Here is a 16895-nt window from a genome sequence, read left to right on the forward strand (position 1 = left end):
ACTGCAACTCAACCTCTAACTCACGCCACATGGCGGCCTCCTGCAACTCCAACAAGGTCTCACACCTCTGCGCAGACACGAACTGTCTGATATCCCCCTTGAGCATACTCAGATATCGGGACATCTGAGCCTGCTCCGAAGCGAACTCAGGGCAAAACATCGCCCTCTCAATAAACATCCTGGTGCTCTCAGTCACCGACTCCAAATCCTACTTCAGCTCAAGGAACTCCCGAGCCAATCTCTCCCTCTCATCTCGCGGAACATAGCGAGTACTGAACATCTCTCTGAACTGATCCCCTGAAACCGCAGCCCTCAGCGCGTCGAAATATGACCCCGTGGTCAATCTCCACCAATCCTTCGCCCCGAGCCTCAATAGGTTCAGAGCACACCTCACCCTCTGATCAGTAGGGCATAAACTCGTGGAGAAACACCCCTCCATGTCTGATAACCATCTCATAGCAACAATCGGGTCCTAAACTCCATCGAATGTGGGAGGCTTCGCATAATAGAAGTCCCGATACTGAAACCCCGACTAGCTCCTCCCCTTGCCGCTGTTACAGCCGTTGTAGCCACCGCGGCATCCGTCTCTACGAGAGCCGCATATCGCTCATCGAAATACTCAATCATGGCGGTCTTGATCGACCCAAACAACTCCGGCAACTCAGCCCGGAACAATACAGCAACCCCATCACGCAGGATCTCACGAATCCTCGCATCCCGCTCACTCGTGCTCATCCGATCGATAACCTTCGACGGCACCGATCCACCCGGGACTCGCTCTCCAGCTCCCGATCCCGATCCGGATCCACTATCATCATGCTTCGAGATCTCCATAATGAAGACACCCTACGAATCTCAGACACTTCCCAAAATCCTGGGATCCAACTCTCGCAGCCCTACCCTAGAGACCATTGTTTCCCTGATACGCGTATGGGTCCTGTGCTTTCAGTAGTACGGGCCCATACTACCTTCCACACCTACCCATATTTGTATGAAGTACTACCACAATACCCTAAGGAACATGCATAACAACTATCAACCCTCACCACTAGAGGAACACTGAGAACATCCCATAGGGGACCCTAGGCTACAGGCATCATATATCAGGCAACATTATCATGAATTCCTGAAGATCCCTAGCCTAACTCTAGCATGCTGTTCTATCAAGCTCAAATAATAAATATCATGTATGGTATCTTGGGGTTACTTACTGGCTCTGGCTGATCGTACCTCCGCATCATCCTTTTACTTAATTTGAAAACCATTTTAATTTCTCATTTTAATTTCTCTTTTTAAAATCCTCCTCGATTTGAGACTGGAGTCACACGAATGTTTCCCCAATTCACTCAAACCAAGGCTCTGATACCAACTTGTAACATCCAAAATTTCCAAGCAATTAAAACTTTTCGAAATCACCCATTTTATTAACGTTATTACAAAAAGGTTTTCAATACATTATTTAACAGAGTAATTTCCCAGGTTCATATCATAAAACACCAACGCGAGGAACAGTACGATCACGCCTTTGCCTTGCCACAGACTCTTGAGAACCTGAAACATAAAACCACAACTGTAAGCCCGAAAGCTTAGTGAGATACCCCCAGAATACCAACCACATATACGCCTTTCCAGGCCCTGACCTTCCGGTCCATGTGTCTCAGGGGACTTCCGTCCCTGCTGGGTAAACCTTCCGGTCCTACCCACGCCGACCTTCCGGTCCATCACACAACATAATCGCCTTCCGGCCCATAACATATTGCCTTCCGGCCCATAAGCATAAAATGCACATAACAAGCAATCATTTAGCAGTTCATAGACAACAATCGATCAACAGATCACATATCATAGCATTACTCTAACAAAATACCGGTCTAGCCGGTCACTAGCATAACATTACCCTATGAATCAGTCAACATACTAAATGCATAAATACGCCTTTCCAGGCCATGACCTTCCGGTCCACATAGCAATGCCTTCCGGCCCATAACATGTAATGACCACTACCCGGATTTCCATCCGATAAAAGGGTCGGCCTTGGTGCCATAAACCCTAGCGATATAGTGAGGATAACTCACCTCGAAACTGCCGACTGAACAGATAGCTCAAGCTGCTCCGATCACTGATACGATCTCCACCTCTGGACAGTCACCAATGCACTGAACTCAAACAATAACAACAATTACCAAAATACCCCTGGAACCACTGGTAAATCCTTGGCCAAAGACAAGGTCAAGGTCAACCCCTGACTGACCCTACTCGCCGAGTCAACCCTAAGACTCGCCGAGTCCCCATGCTCAGAACTTCACTCAACCCGCGACCTAACTCGCCGAGTCACCCCAAGACTCGCCGAGTTCAACGACTCTGAGTCCACTCGCCCTTAACTCACTGATTCCTTAAGACACCCTTTCTACACGTCGAGTATTCCCTTTTTACTCGACGAGTTCCTCCTGGAAGAATCGCGGGGCCACCCCGACTCAACTCGCCGAGTCTGAAGAACAACTCGACGAGTCCCAGTTAATCTTCAAGCTACTCGCCGAGTCTGTTCATCGAACTCGGCGAGTCCATGCCATGCAACCGCTCAAACCGCATCCTGGGATAAGGATGGTTCCGAACTACCCAAGCATGGGACCTTCTGGACCTCTAAAGGTCCTAATACAGGGTTATATTCGTTTGGGTAACAAAGTAATGATCCATCTAATCACCAAATGGGTTCCATAAACCCTAGATCCATGCACACATCAATGTAACAGAAATGATCCGAAATATTACCTGTATAACACACTCTCTGTGACCCCAAACCTCAGAACTCGAATCCCTTGCAGTTCCTTTAGCCAAGACTCTTCTCCTCCTTGCACCACAATTTCTTCAAGTCACCAATGGCCTTCAATCTTGCTCTAGATGCCCACAGCCGTTTAGGGTTCTTCTCAGTCGACTAAAAGACGGGCAATGACGGCATATAGTGCGTTATATACGACCCAAACCTGAACGGTTAGGGTTTTCGCTAAACAGCGTAGACTCGCCGAGTCCATATCGGACTCGTCGAGTCCAGTCGCGAACCCGCGACCAAGTCTGCGATCCTACTCGGCGAGTCTAGACTCCAACTCGCCGAGTCCCCTCTTAAAACACCCCCAAAATCATAATTATATCAATATTTGAAATTCCGGGCTGTTACAAATATATTATTCATATAATATATTAACAAATCATATTTATACCCTAATTTATTATTCTTAACAATAAACCAACGTCTCTCCTCAACAATCATCCTGTCTAGTTACTAATGTGAAGGCAACCCAAAAAGACCATGCACAAGCGGGTCAAGTACATACCAAAATAGTTATGGACTTAAACACTAATCCAAAACTAAATCTCTTACATAGCTTGGTTTTGGTGTTTCTAGCTTCATAACACTATGCATGGACGTAATGTTAGGAACTTTACATGGTAACTTGGTCCTAGGGGACCAGATCTATGGTTTGGAAGCATTGAACTCGAATGGAAACGACTGAATGGGTTTAGGCTATGGGGGACTCGACGAGTTGTTCATGCAACTCGGCGAGTTGGGTCGTGGTCCCACAACTTTTTTTATAGTGGACAAACTCATTGAGTCTGGGTGATGACTCAGTGAGTTGGACAAGGTTTTTGGTTTTGAAGATTGGAGAACTCGACGAGTTCAAGGATGAACTCGGCAAGTTATGATCGAAATGTCCCGACTCTATATGAAGAGGAACTCGACGAGTTCATGGACGAACTCGACGAGTTGGATCGAGATTTACAGGTTTTATGGATCATGGAACTCGACAAGTTGATGGACCAACTTGGCGAGTTGAGTCAACCAGGATGTTGACTTTCACCAGGATGTTGACTTTGACCTTGACCATTGACCAAATTTGACCTTTAGAAGGGTTATGAGTATGAAGGGGTAATTAAAGGAGATTTTGTGTATAAGAGTTTGAGAGGAGTTGATTCCAGAGCCGAGGACAGCTCAGCTACTACATGACATTTAGGTGAGTTACCTTGTAATAGAAGTCGGTCCAAGGCACCAATGTCAGCCCACTAGTAGTTGACTATAATAAAGATGATTGTCTTCATGAAAATTGTCTGGTATGCCACTATTTCTTATGTTTTATGTGCTAGTATGATATACAATTATGTGGTAGTGGTAGGGGTGAAATAGTCCCCGGTTACCGGTTGAAAGAGACCGAATGGGAGGCCAGCACCCAAATATGCTAGGCAGTATGTGATTTATACGTATATGCTAGGGTATTATCTGGTAGTGGTAGGGGTGAAAAAGTTAACTCTTATCGGTTGAAAGAAACCGAAGGGGTAGGCTAGCACCTAGATATGCTAGGAAATTACCGGTTGAAAGATACCGAAGGGGTAGGCCATCAACCAGATATGCTAGGCATTACCGGTTGAAAGAGACCGAATGGGAGGCCAACACCCATATATGATAGACATTATATTATTATATGTTATATGGTATGATAGGGGAACTCACTAAGCTTCATGCTTATGGTTTACAATTTTGGTTTCAGGTACCTCTTCTTCGAAGGGAAAGGAGTCGGCATGACTGCAGCGCATCGCACCACTATTTTCCGCACTATGATGTTCTTGAGGTTTGTACTCTGACATTGTTATGAATTGCTTTGAGACATATGACTTATGGGTTTTATGATATGATATAACTTAACGATGTTTTTAATAATCTGTTTTACGATTTACTAAATCAAAAATGAAAATTTTAGTCGTAAATTTTTGGATGTTACAAATTGGTATCATAGCCTTGTTTGAGCGATTCGGACAGACCTTCGGGGGTGTCTGAACTTAAATCGAGGGTTTGAAAAGTTTTTACAAGAAAAATATTTTTTTCTTAAAATTAAAATAAGGGATTTCGAGAAAGAACAAGATGTGTGATGCATGTAATCGGCCGAGTTCAAGTAAGTTTTCCCCAAGATACCCATACAAGTTATGTTATGATGTGATATGATTATGATAATGGCATACTAGATTAGGGCTGAGGATGTCGGAAGGAAGCCTTATATGCCTATTTTATGGTTATGAGAATTGCATATTAGATTAGGGCTAAGGATCTAAGAAGATGCCTTATGTGCCTGCTTTATGCTTATTGAATTGCATGATAGTATTGACTAGTCAGAGATATGATAGCCTGATCAAGATATGTTTGGGTTGGATTATTCAATGCCCGAATGTTGCATGCTTTGTGCTTTTAAGAGTCCTAGTTATCTTTAATTAACTAGTAAATGAATGCATTAAGTAACATATTATGAGGACTAAATAATTTCAAAAGGTTAGGTCTATCCCTATTTCGTAGCTCTTGTCTGAGTCCAACCGTTGTAAGGTAGGACCTCTCATTCGAAGAATTATCTGTTATTAATAATATGTAATGGTATTCGCGAGCTAGTTAAGGAGAGGTCGCAGGGACTTCTTATGCAGCTGATGACGGAGAGTGGGTTGGAGGTTACCCTAGGGTAAGCCTAGGATGAGATTAGTGCAACGAGCAGTAGTAGTGAAAGGGACATGGTGAAGTCAAGGCCATCCTTGAGGAAATTATGGATAAATGTGGAAGGTAGTATGGGCCTGTACTACTGAAAGAAGCGGATTCGTGCTCGATTCAAGGAGGAATGGGATAGAAGTAGGGAAATTGTAGAGTGTGTGAGGTCTCTCGATGTTATGTATGACCCTGACGATTATGTGTTTTGTTTCAGAATAGTGATGACACGTCATGGAGCAGGAGGTTTAGGGTCTTGATCACGATCAGGTTCAGGTTTGGGTGCAGGTTCTGAGCCGGTTGATGATGGGCAACGCATGTTCATCGCATTTGAGATTACGATAGGCATACTTGAGGCAATCCCGGTGATTTTTGGGTCGATCAAGGAAGGGATGATTGAGCTGATGGAGGATCGCCTCATGGCATTCCGGAGTGCCATGGCGTCTAGCTAATCAGGCACACACACACACACTCTCCTTCAAGGACTTTAGGGGATGTGGTGCGCCAGACTTTCATGGGTGAAGGACCCCATCATAGCCAGGAGATGAATTGCATACACCGAGTTTGCACAGTTGACGAGCTTCTGCCCTAAGGGGTTGAAGGTCCGGTATGCTGCAGGTTGTTTGAGAGACAGAGCTAGGGATGGTGGGAGGCAGTCAGTGATTCATTGGGAGCCCTAGCCATCGAGGCTATGACCTGGTCAGACTTTGTGACCAGGTTTAGGGATGAGTTTGTGCCGAGTGTGGAGCTTCAACAACTGGCCATGAGTTTCTGGATATGAGGCAAACTACTGAGTCGGGGGCGGAAATTACCGCCATGTTCAAGGAGAGGGCTTTACTAGTGCCTCAGTACGTGGGTGATGAGGAAATGAGGAAGATCCGGTACCATGACATGTTGAGAGCTGAGATTCGGAAACATGTCAGCTACTCAGCATGTCCAACTTTGGAGGATATGATAGCCAGGGAAAGAGAGAGAGAGAGAGAGAGAGAGAGAGAGAGAGAGAGAGAGAGAGAGAGATTGACATAGAGCACCTTCGGAAGAGGAAGGAGGAGGCTGGGAAGGTTAATGGGGTTTCAGGGACGAAACCCAAGGGATTTGACTCTAGGTCAAAAAGCCAGCAGGGTCAGAGCCACTTTGGGAAATGCGGCAAGGCGCATGAGGGAGTATGCAGATTAGGGGGATCGAGCTGCTATAAGTGCAGCAAGCCCGGACACTTTAGTAGGGATTGTACTACCCCTACCCTCACCCTCCAGAGATCAGACTTTATTTGCTTTCAGTGCAATCAAAAGGGCCATAAAAAGGCCAACTGCCCGAGACTGACATCAGGAGCGCCAGTGGTGGCGCCAGCTCCAGCGACCCTGCGGATCACGGATGGTCGACAGGGCAAGACAGAGGCTCTAGTGGTGAGGAGTCGAGACTTCCAAATGATCGCCGAGGAGGTGTGTGCCGCACCAGATGTAGTGGCTGGTATGTTTTCTTCTCCTTAACTCTTATTACATGTCGGTTATGATATTTATGTTTTATGTTTTATGTGATTTGTTTAGGATCGTTCCATGTGAACGACATCCCAGTACAAGTGTTATTTGACTCGGGGGCTACCCGATCATTTGTCTCTCTTGCACTTAGCAAGAGGTTTGTTGAGTCTTCAGGCATGTTGGATTTCCCTTTAGAGGTCGAGATTGCTGACGATCGATCCATCCGAGCATCGGAGGTCTATAGGGATTGCGTTTTGACAATGTATGACAAGTGTTACCTCGTGGATTTGGTTCCCATTCCGTTGCGTGGGAACAAGGTCATCATCGACGTGGATTGGCTGAGCCCTAATGGGGCGATGATCAACTATGCGCAGTAGTTGGTATGTGTCAGGACCCCAAGTGGGGGAGAGCTGGTGATTCATGGCGAAAGGCCGCATCGTGGACCAACTTTGTGCTCAGCAGCAAGGGCTAAGCGCTACCTTCAGCAGGGTTGCCCAGGGTATGTCGCAAACGTTATGGATACCCATGAGGTGGGTAAGGCGACCGTGAGTGATGTGCCAGCGGTGCAAGAGTACCCAGGCGTATTTCCAGAGGAGTTGCCTGGGATACCTCCAGAAAGACAGGTGGAGTTCGGGATCGACCTAGTCCCTGGTGTGGCTCTGATAGCCAACACACCATATCTGTTGGCTCCTCCCGAGATGTAGGAGTTGTCTACACAGCTGCAGGAGCTGTTAAAAAAAGTATTTATTAGGCCGAGCAGTTCGCCCTGGGGACCCTGATCCTGTTTGTGAAGAAGAAGGACGGGTCGCATCGAATATGTATAGATTACCGGGAGCTGACCAAGGTAATAATGAAGAACCGTTACCTACTCCCGATGATTGATGATCTTTTCGACCATCTACAATAGGCATCTTGGTTTTCCAATATAGATTTGCATTTAGGCTACCTTTAGATGCGATTCAGAGATAAGGATGTACATAAGACTGCTTTCCAGACTCGCTATGGCCACTACGAGTTCGTGGTGATGCTGTTCGGGCTAACCAATGCCAGTGCCGCGTTCATCAACCTCATTAACCGCGTATGCAGACCGATGCTGGATCGGTCTATAATAATCTTTATCGACGACATCTTGGTTTATTCCAAGATGTAGGAGCAACACGAGGAGCACTTACGGGAGGTGTTGGATACCCTGAGGAGGGAGAGCTTGTATCCCAAGTTCTCTAAGTCCGAGTTCTGGTTGCACGAGGTGCTGTTTTTGGGGCCCTTGTCAACCAGAACGGTAGTTTGGTTGACCCGGCCAAAGTGGAGGCCATGATGAGTTGGGAGGTTCTGAAGTCTCCATCTAAAATTTAGAGTTTCCTTGGGTGAGCAGGCTATTACCGGATTTTCATTTAGGACTTCTCCCAGATAGCAGTACCCTTGACCCGGTTGATGAAGAAGGTCGTTGTATTTTGCTGGCGGCCTGAGAAACAGGCAACATTCGAGACATTGAGGTAGAGGTTGTGCGAGGCGTCGATCTTATCCCTAATAGCGGGCATTGAGGATTTTGTTGTATACTACGATGCGTCCATCTCGGGTTTGGGTGCGGTATTAATGTAGAGAGGGCACGTCATCGCCTACGCCTCGAGGCAGCTGAAGCCTCATGAGGCGAACTACCCGATGCACGACTTGGAGTTGGGGGCAGTTGTTTTCGCCCTCAAGATTTGGCGACACTACCTCTATAGGGTTCGTTGTACCATTTATACGGACCACAAGAGCTTGAGGTACCTCATGGATCAGCCGAATCTGGACATGAGGAAGCGTCGGTGGTTAGATGTGGTGAAGGATTACGACTGTGAGATCCTCTACCACTCGAGGAAGGCCAATGTAGTGGACAATCAGAGACATATGTATGAGGATGACAATAGTGACTCCACTTCTACAGAAGATTCGGGAGGCCCAACAGGAGGCTATGAAGGAGGAACATCGGAAGAGTAAGCGTCTCGTGGGCCACATTTTCTCCTTCGACTATGATAGCCATGTGTTGTTGACACTTCACCGCAGAGTGTGGGTTCCGTACACAGGCGGTGTGCTCCAGATCCGGATGGAGGAGGTGCACAAGTCCAGATTTTTAAACCATCCTAGGGCGATGAAGATGTATAGAGATCTTCGTCCTGATTACTGGTGGCCCTGCATGAAGTAGGATGTAGCTTGTTACGTTGAGAGCTGCTTGAATTGCAGGAAGGTCAAGGCCGAACACTAGAGGCCTCACGGAAAGACGCAATCGTTAGATATCATTGTGTGGAAATGGGAGGATATTACTATGGATTTCATCATGAAGCTTCCCAAGACTGCGCAGGGAGTGGATTTGATTTGGGTCATTGTGGATAAGTTGACCAAGAGTGCCAATTTCATTCCGATACAACACAGTATTTCGGCCGAGAAGCTGACTGACATCTACATCCAAGAGGTAATAGCTCGATACGGAGTGCCAGTTTCCATGATTTCTAACTGAGATGTACAGTTCACTTCCAGATTCTGGAAGAAGTTTAATGATGAGTTGGGTACTCGTCTACACTTTAACACGGATTTTCACCCACAGAAGGATGGTCAGAGCGATCAGACCATCCAGACTTTTGAGGATATGATGCGGGCATGCTTTTTAGACTTTAGTGGTAGCTGGGATACCTACCTTCCCTTGGCAGAGTTTTCTTACAATAACTACCACCACGCGAGTATCGACCATCCTCCCTTCGAGATGTTATATGGGAGGAAGTGCAGAACCTTGATATGCTGGGGGTGAGGTGGGACAGAGAGTCATGGGGAGTAACGAAGTGGCACTCAAGACCACTGAGAGGATACAACAGTTCCGGAGCAGGCTTCAGACTGCTCAGAGTCGATAGAAAAGTTATGCTGATAAGCGTCGTTCAGACCTGGAGTTTCAGGTAGGAGATATGGTTCTCCTAAAGGTGTCACCTTGGAAAGGTGTCATCCGGTTCAGGAAGATGGGAAAGTTGGGCCCCAAGTATATTGGTCCTTTTAGGGTTATAGACCAGGTGGTCAAGTTGACGTATAGGCTGGATCTTCCAACCGAGCTCAGTCAGATCCAAAACACCTTTCATGTCTCCCAGCTGTGGAAGTGCTTGGTAGATAACTCTATAGTGGTGCCTCTAGATGATATTTAGGTGGATGATAGCCTGAACTACATCGAGCGACCAGTAGCCATCCTCGATAGGAAGACGAAGTATCTGAGGAACAAGAGTGTTGAGTTAGTGAACGTGCAATGGCAGCACCACAAGGGCTCAAAATGGACTTGGGAGCCGGAGCAAAAGATGAGGGAGCATTACCTCGAGCTGTTTCCAGGCGCAACAGACTTCGAGGACAAAGTCTAAAATTAATGGGGGAGATTGTAACGCCCGTATCCTGGTATGAATTTTAAATCAAATTTGTCATTTTTGCAAAAGGACTCGACGAGTTGGAGGCCCCAAAATTGTCAAGTAGCAATGGATTTTGGACACAGGAATTGAAGTCTACTCAACGAGTCGAGAGCCTCGACTCGACAAGTAGGGTTGCTAGAATGAAACACTAATTTTCAGGGGTTGCACCCTATTTAAACACCTTAATCTCCAAAGGGTGGCCTCATTTGCAGCCTCCATCACCCCAAACCCTAGCCACGAACCCTAATCCATTCTTGAGTGTTCTTGAGCCATTGTTGTGTGTTTCTGGTGATTTTAAAGCTTGAGAAGGTAGGAGAAGTTTGGGGATTTAAGAGGAAGCACGTAGATCCAGAATTTTTGCTGTATTTTTGAACTATTTGAGGTATAAAGTCAATACCTTGGCTTTACATTGCTTTGGTCTTCATTTAGGGTTGTATTTTGTTACTTTTGGGCCATATTGAAGTCATTTTTGGGATTTGAGTGTATCATCAGGTTTTGACTTCAGATCTAGACACTCATGAGCTTATGAGGCTTAAAGTTGCCAGCTTTTTCAAGCCTTTGCCATTCTCCATGCTCTAAATCTCTTATATAGGTTGTTTTTGGTGTTTCTAGCTTCATAAGACCATGCATGGTCGTAAAGTTAGCAACTTTACGTGGTAACTTGGTCCTATGGGACCAGATCTATGGTTTGGAAGCATTGAACTCGATTGTGAACGACTAAATGGGTTTAGGCTATGGGGGACTCGACGAGTTGTTCATGCAACTCGGCGAGATGGGTCGTGGTACCCCAACCTTTTTCTTTATTGGACAAACTCGTTGAGTCTAGGCGATGACTCAGTAAGTTGGACATGGTTTTTGGGTTTGAATATTGGAGAACTCGACGAGTTCAATGATGAACTCGGCGAGTTGTGAGCGAAATGTCCCGACTCTATATAAAGAGGAAATCGATGAGTTCATGGAGGAACTCGACGAGTTGGATCGAGATTTACAGGGTTTATGAATCATGGAACTCGACGAGTTGATGGACCAACTTGGTGAGTTGAGTCAACCAGGATGTTGACTTTGACCTTGACGAGTGACCACAGTTGACCTTTAGAAGGGTTATAAGTATGAAAGGGTAATTAAAGGAGATTTTGTGGATATGAGTTTAAGAGGAGTTAATTCCAGAGCCGAGGACAATTCAGCTACTACACGACATTGATGTGAGTTACCTTCCAGTAGAAGTGGGTCTAAGACACCAATGTCGGCCTACTAGTAGTTGATTATAGTAAAGATGATTGTCTTCATGATAATTGGCTGGTATGCAACTATATGTTATGTTTTATGTGCTAGTATGGTATGCTATTATGTGGTAGTGGTAGGTGGTCAAATAGTCCCCGGTTACCGGTTAAAAGAGACCGAAAGGGAGGCCAACACCCAGATATGCTTGGCAGTATGTGATTTATATGTATGTGCTAGGGTATTATGTGGTAGTGGTAGGGATGAAATGTCCTCGGTTACTGGTTGAATGAAACCAAAGGTGTAGGCCAACACCCAAATATGCTAGGCAGTTGCCGGTTGAAAGAGACCGAATGGATAGGCCATCACCCAGATATGCTAGGCACTTCCTGGTTGAAAGAGACCGAAGGGGAGGCCAGAACCCAGATATGCTAGGAATTATATGATTATATGGTATGTGGTATGATGGGGGGACTCGCTAAGCTTCGTTCTTACAGTGTACAGTTTTGGTTTCAGGTACCTCTTCTTCGAAGGGAAATGAGCCTACATGACTGCAGCGCATCACACCACTATCTTCCGCACTATGATGTTCTTGGGATTTGTACTCTGACATTATTATGACTTGTTTTGAGACATATGACTTATGGGTTTTATGATATGAGATAACTTAACGATGTTTTCAATAATCTGTTTGATGATTTACTTAATCAAAAATGCAATTTTTTGTCGTAAATTTTGGGATGTTACAATCACGCAGTTGAATTTGAATCCAAATGATTTGAAAAGTGCAAGCTGCAGCAACAACATATTCTGCTTCTGCTATGGAAATCGAAACACATGTTTGTTTCTTCGATTGCTAGCTAACAAGCTTCCCATCCAAAAGTTGACATCCACCACTTGTGCTTTTCTGATCTAGTTGACATGTACCAAGGTCTGCATCCAAAAATGCATGTATGAAGAACCCTGTGTTCGAAGCATACCATAATCCCAACGATACTATGCCTTTGAGATTACGAAAGATATTCATTAGAGCCGTAAGATGAGGTTATCTAGGATTCGACTAATACCTAGCTCAATTGCACACAACAAACATAATATCAGGTCTACTAGCAGTTAAGTAATGTAACGAACCAATCATGATTTGGTACAACGTGAGATCAACAACTGGTTTGTCTAATGAAGGACCAAGTCGTGTGCCAACTGCCATTGGTACTCTCAACTTTGAATAATTCGTCATTCCAAACTTCTCAAGCAGATTTCGAGAATACTTCTCTTGATTGTTAAAAATACCTTCTCTGCTTTGACGAATATTCAATTCCAGAAAATTATTGATCTTTCCCATCATGCTCATCTCAAATTGGCTTTTCATCATATTTTGAAACTCATTTGACAAATTAGGATCAGTAGAGCCAAAAATAATATCATCAACATAAATTTAAACAGGCATGAGATGATTCCGAACTTTCTTTCAAAAGAGTGTGGGATTAATGTATCCTTTTTTAATTTTCAATGATTTTAAAAAATTAGTAAGAGTCGCACACCAGGCTCATGGTGCTTGTTTAAGTCCATAAACAACCTTATCCACAACACAACAATGATTAGGATATTGAGAATTTATAAAACCTGGTGGTTGCTCAACATACACCGTTTCTTCCAGCACTCCATTGAGAAAATCACACTTCACATCCATTTGATATACATAGAAATCCTTGTGTGCTGCATAGGCTAAACATATTCGAACAACCTCGATTCTTGCGACAAGGGCAAAGGTTTTCTTCATAATCAATACCATCTTGTTGTGAACATCCTCTTACTACTAGCCTAGCCTTATTTTGCACTATGTTCCCTTCTTTATCAGTTTTATTTTTAAAGATCCATTTTAAGCCTATTACTGATACATCTTTTGGTTTCAAATAAGGTCTCCATGCTTTATTTCTTTCGAACTCAGCCAATTCAAATTGCAAAGAAACAATCCAATCAGGATCTTCTAATGCAACCTTGATTGATTTTGGTTTAATTTTTGAAAGAAAAACATTCAACATGCAAAATTCTTGATGAAAATTAAGTACCTCATTCTTTGCACGAAATTGAGCTCTAGTTAATACTCCAGATTGAGGATCACCAAGAACTTGTTCTTTGGGATGACTTCGTGTTCTTTTATCTATTGGTGGATGTGTAGGATCAAAATCCAATGGTGCATCTTCGAACATTTCTTTTGATTTAGAACCATCACCTAGATTGGACATATTATCATTGACATGAAGAAATACATCAGTATGAATATTCAAAGAATTTGGTAAAGATCCATTTTGCTCTCCCTCAACAATTGGGTCATTGTGATGATTCTCCCCCTTGACATCGACATTCACTTGAGTTTCTACCCCTCAAAAGTATGCTCCCCCTCAAAATTATTGATCGAACTCAAGTGCTCCCCCTCCACTTCATCATTAAGTAACACTGGCAGACTTTCGTTGTTCATTAGAGAATTCATTGTAGAGGTCAAATCAACATCATCCTGTGTGATAGTCGATGTAACATCCCGTTTATTTAATAAATAAATAAAAGAAATTGATAAATGGATCATAGTGCTAAATTGATAATTATATAGCAAGGTTATGGTCTCGAGGAGTTAATTGCTACTATATTAGAAGTTGGGGGTTAAAAGTGTGAAATTTGGATTTAGGTTGTAAATATTTATGAAGAAAAGGACTTTGTGGTAATTATTGGAACTTACGTTGAGAAGAATGAGAGGAAGAGGGACTAAAAATGTTAGCATGGCTGAAGTGTGACCATTGGACTTAAATTGGAAAGAATTTGGAATAATGAGGGCTAAAGAGTAATTTCCGGATCAAATTTGAAAAGGATTTGTTGAGGAGGGGACGTTAGGTAACTGTTGGATTTAATATGTAAAGGATTTCAGTAACCAGGGTATATTTGGTAAATTATGGACTTGAGTTGAAGGGAACTTAGATGGTATGGGCTAAAAAGGTAAAATATGGATCTATTTTGAAATAAATGGGAGCTGGAGGGACCATTTTGGGTCATTATGGCAAAATTTTGAAGGGCATCGGGTACACATATATTTAGCTAAGGAAACCTAACCCTAATCCATGTTACATCCGTCTCTCCACCCTTGTCTCTCCACCACCGTTCCCTCCCTAGCCGCCGCATCTTCCTTGTCGACGGCAACCAAGCCGGTAACAAAGTTCATGACCTCCGCCATTCCTCTTCGTCTCCTATTACAGTCGCCACCTTAGAAGCCTTCCATACGCTGCCACCCATGTCATTGCTCCGATCAGACCAAGCCGCCTAGTGGCCACCTTGCCATCGAAGTCTCGCCACCGCAACCTGCTGATGGAGATGATGTGTTGCGATCCGAGAGTCGCCGAGATCGGAGAAGTAGTCATGTTCATTGTTGTGCGAGTCGGGAAACGGTAATGTGTGTGTTGCTTCCGTCGTTCAATCGATGGTTTCCCTACAGTCATCGCCTCCTTTCCTTTTTCGCCGATACATTGCAACCGCCATTGTGTCGCCACTATGGACGTTAGTATCACTGCTGTCGCCACCGAGAGCCACTAGGTAAGTGGCTGGATCCGTCTGTAAGATAGAAAATGTGTGGGTTTTAGTTTGGTTATAGTGTGTGTCGTCTCTGTAGTTGGTTTGGTCGGCAAAGCCACCACCACCACCGTGAGGTGGTAGCTGCCACCACTTACCACCACCGGCCACTACAAGGGTGGTTGTGTGTGTATTTAGGATTAGTGTGTGTTTGTTTATTTTAGAGATTGATATTGTAAATTGTAAAAAAAATGGAATAATGGAAAGAAACTCAAAACCACCACCGTGAGGTGGTGGCTGTCGCCACCGTCTGCAGTGTCGGGTAGCGGTGTGTTTGCCTTGTGAGTTTGATTCGTTTGCGGGTGCTTGAAACCCTAATGGACCTTGTAAGCACTAATGGGTCCAATGAAGCCAAATGGGCCTAAGGAAAACCCAAATAGGCTTAATGATATTCTAGTGGGCCTAATAGGCACAATAAAGACCTAATTGACCTAAAAGCACAACAAATTGATAAATGGGTTAGTATTTGGGTTGGAAACTCTAATTAGGATTTGGAAAACCCTAATGCCAATAAAACCCTAATTTGGGGAATTAATCGGGACACACGGGAATTATTTAATAACTTGAGATATTAAATAATTATTATTGGCAAAAATGAATCTAAGCAATATTGGACTTAATGGATTAAGTCCTTAGAGGATTAAGTCCTTAATGAGTTAAGTGAGAAACACTTAACCCTAATCATCATTTTATATGAAACCCTAATTTTACTTGGGCTTATTGTTGGGCCTTTCTATTGGGCCTTGATGATTGGGTTATTAAATGGGCCATCCAAGATTAAGCAAATGGACTAGAATAATTAATGGGCTTTGGGATAAGGTCCATGTAAGGGGTTTGGGCCCCATTTGGAAAATTGGGCCATAGTTTGGGCCTTAATGATTATATGATGTTGGGCCTTAGAATAAGACCATGTAAAGGCTTAGGCCCAATTTGAAATTTCATAACTCTTTTCCAATTAGAAATGATGTTTGATATTTGTTTTTGTTGGTTTATTGGCATTTCTATCTAGTGATTAAGAGATTTAAGTGAAATTGATGAATCAAGTATACTAGTCCTAGTTTTCAACTTTGAATTTGTAACATCCTAGATTCCCAGGTATTATTTATTCTTGTATTTTGGTGATTTGTGAGGAGACTCGGCGAGTGGGAGTCCAAACTCGCCGAGTAGGATCGCGGTTTTAGGCACGAGTTGGCGTCTGGACTCGGCGAGTCCACGTTGTTTAATGAAACCCTAATTTCCAGGGTTTGGGACCTATTTAAAGGGGCTTATGGCCATCATTTGCGGCCACCTACCCTTAGAGAGAGAAACCCTAAAGAGATTTGAGCGTTTGGGAGAGAGAAGAGGCCATTGTTGACCTTTGAAGCTTTGTTTGGCCAGGCAAAGGAGCTTCTAGCTAAGAGAAGGCAAGGGAGGTGGACATCCTTCGATTTTGGAACTCAGATCATCATCTTGGAGGTATATTTTGGCTCCCTTTCCTGTTGTTATGATGAACATGGGGGTTTAGGGTTTCTTGTCCCCTTTGTTGTTTAGATTTGATGTCCATTTCGTCCCTATTTGTGATAAGGCTTGAGATAAGATCCATAGAGGTCCAGAGAAGCTTTATTCCTTAAGCTTTATGAGGGATCATGAGAGTATTGGCCTAGAGTTATGAGATATGGG

The sequence above is a fragment of the Lactuca serriola genome, chromosome 3, assembly GCF_051521515.1.
Source record: "Lactuca serriola cultivar US96UC23 chromosome 3, Lser_US96UC23_V15, whole genome shotgun sequence".
In the NCBI taxonomy this organism is placed as follows: domain Eukaryota; kingdom Viridiplantae; phylum Streptophyta; class Magnoliopsida; order Asterales; family Asteraceae; genus Lactuca; species Lactuca serriola.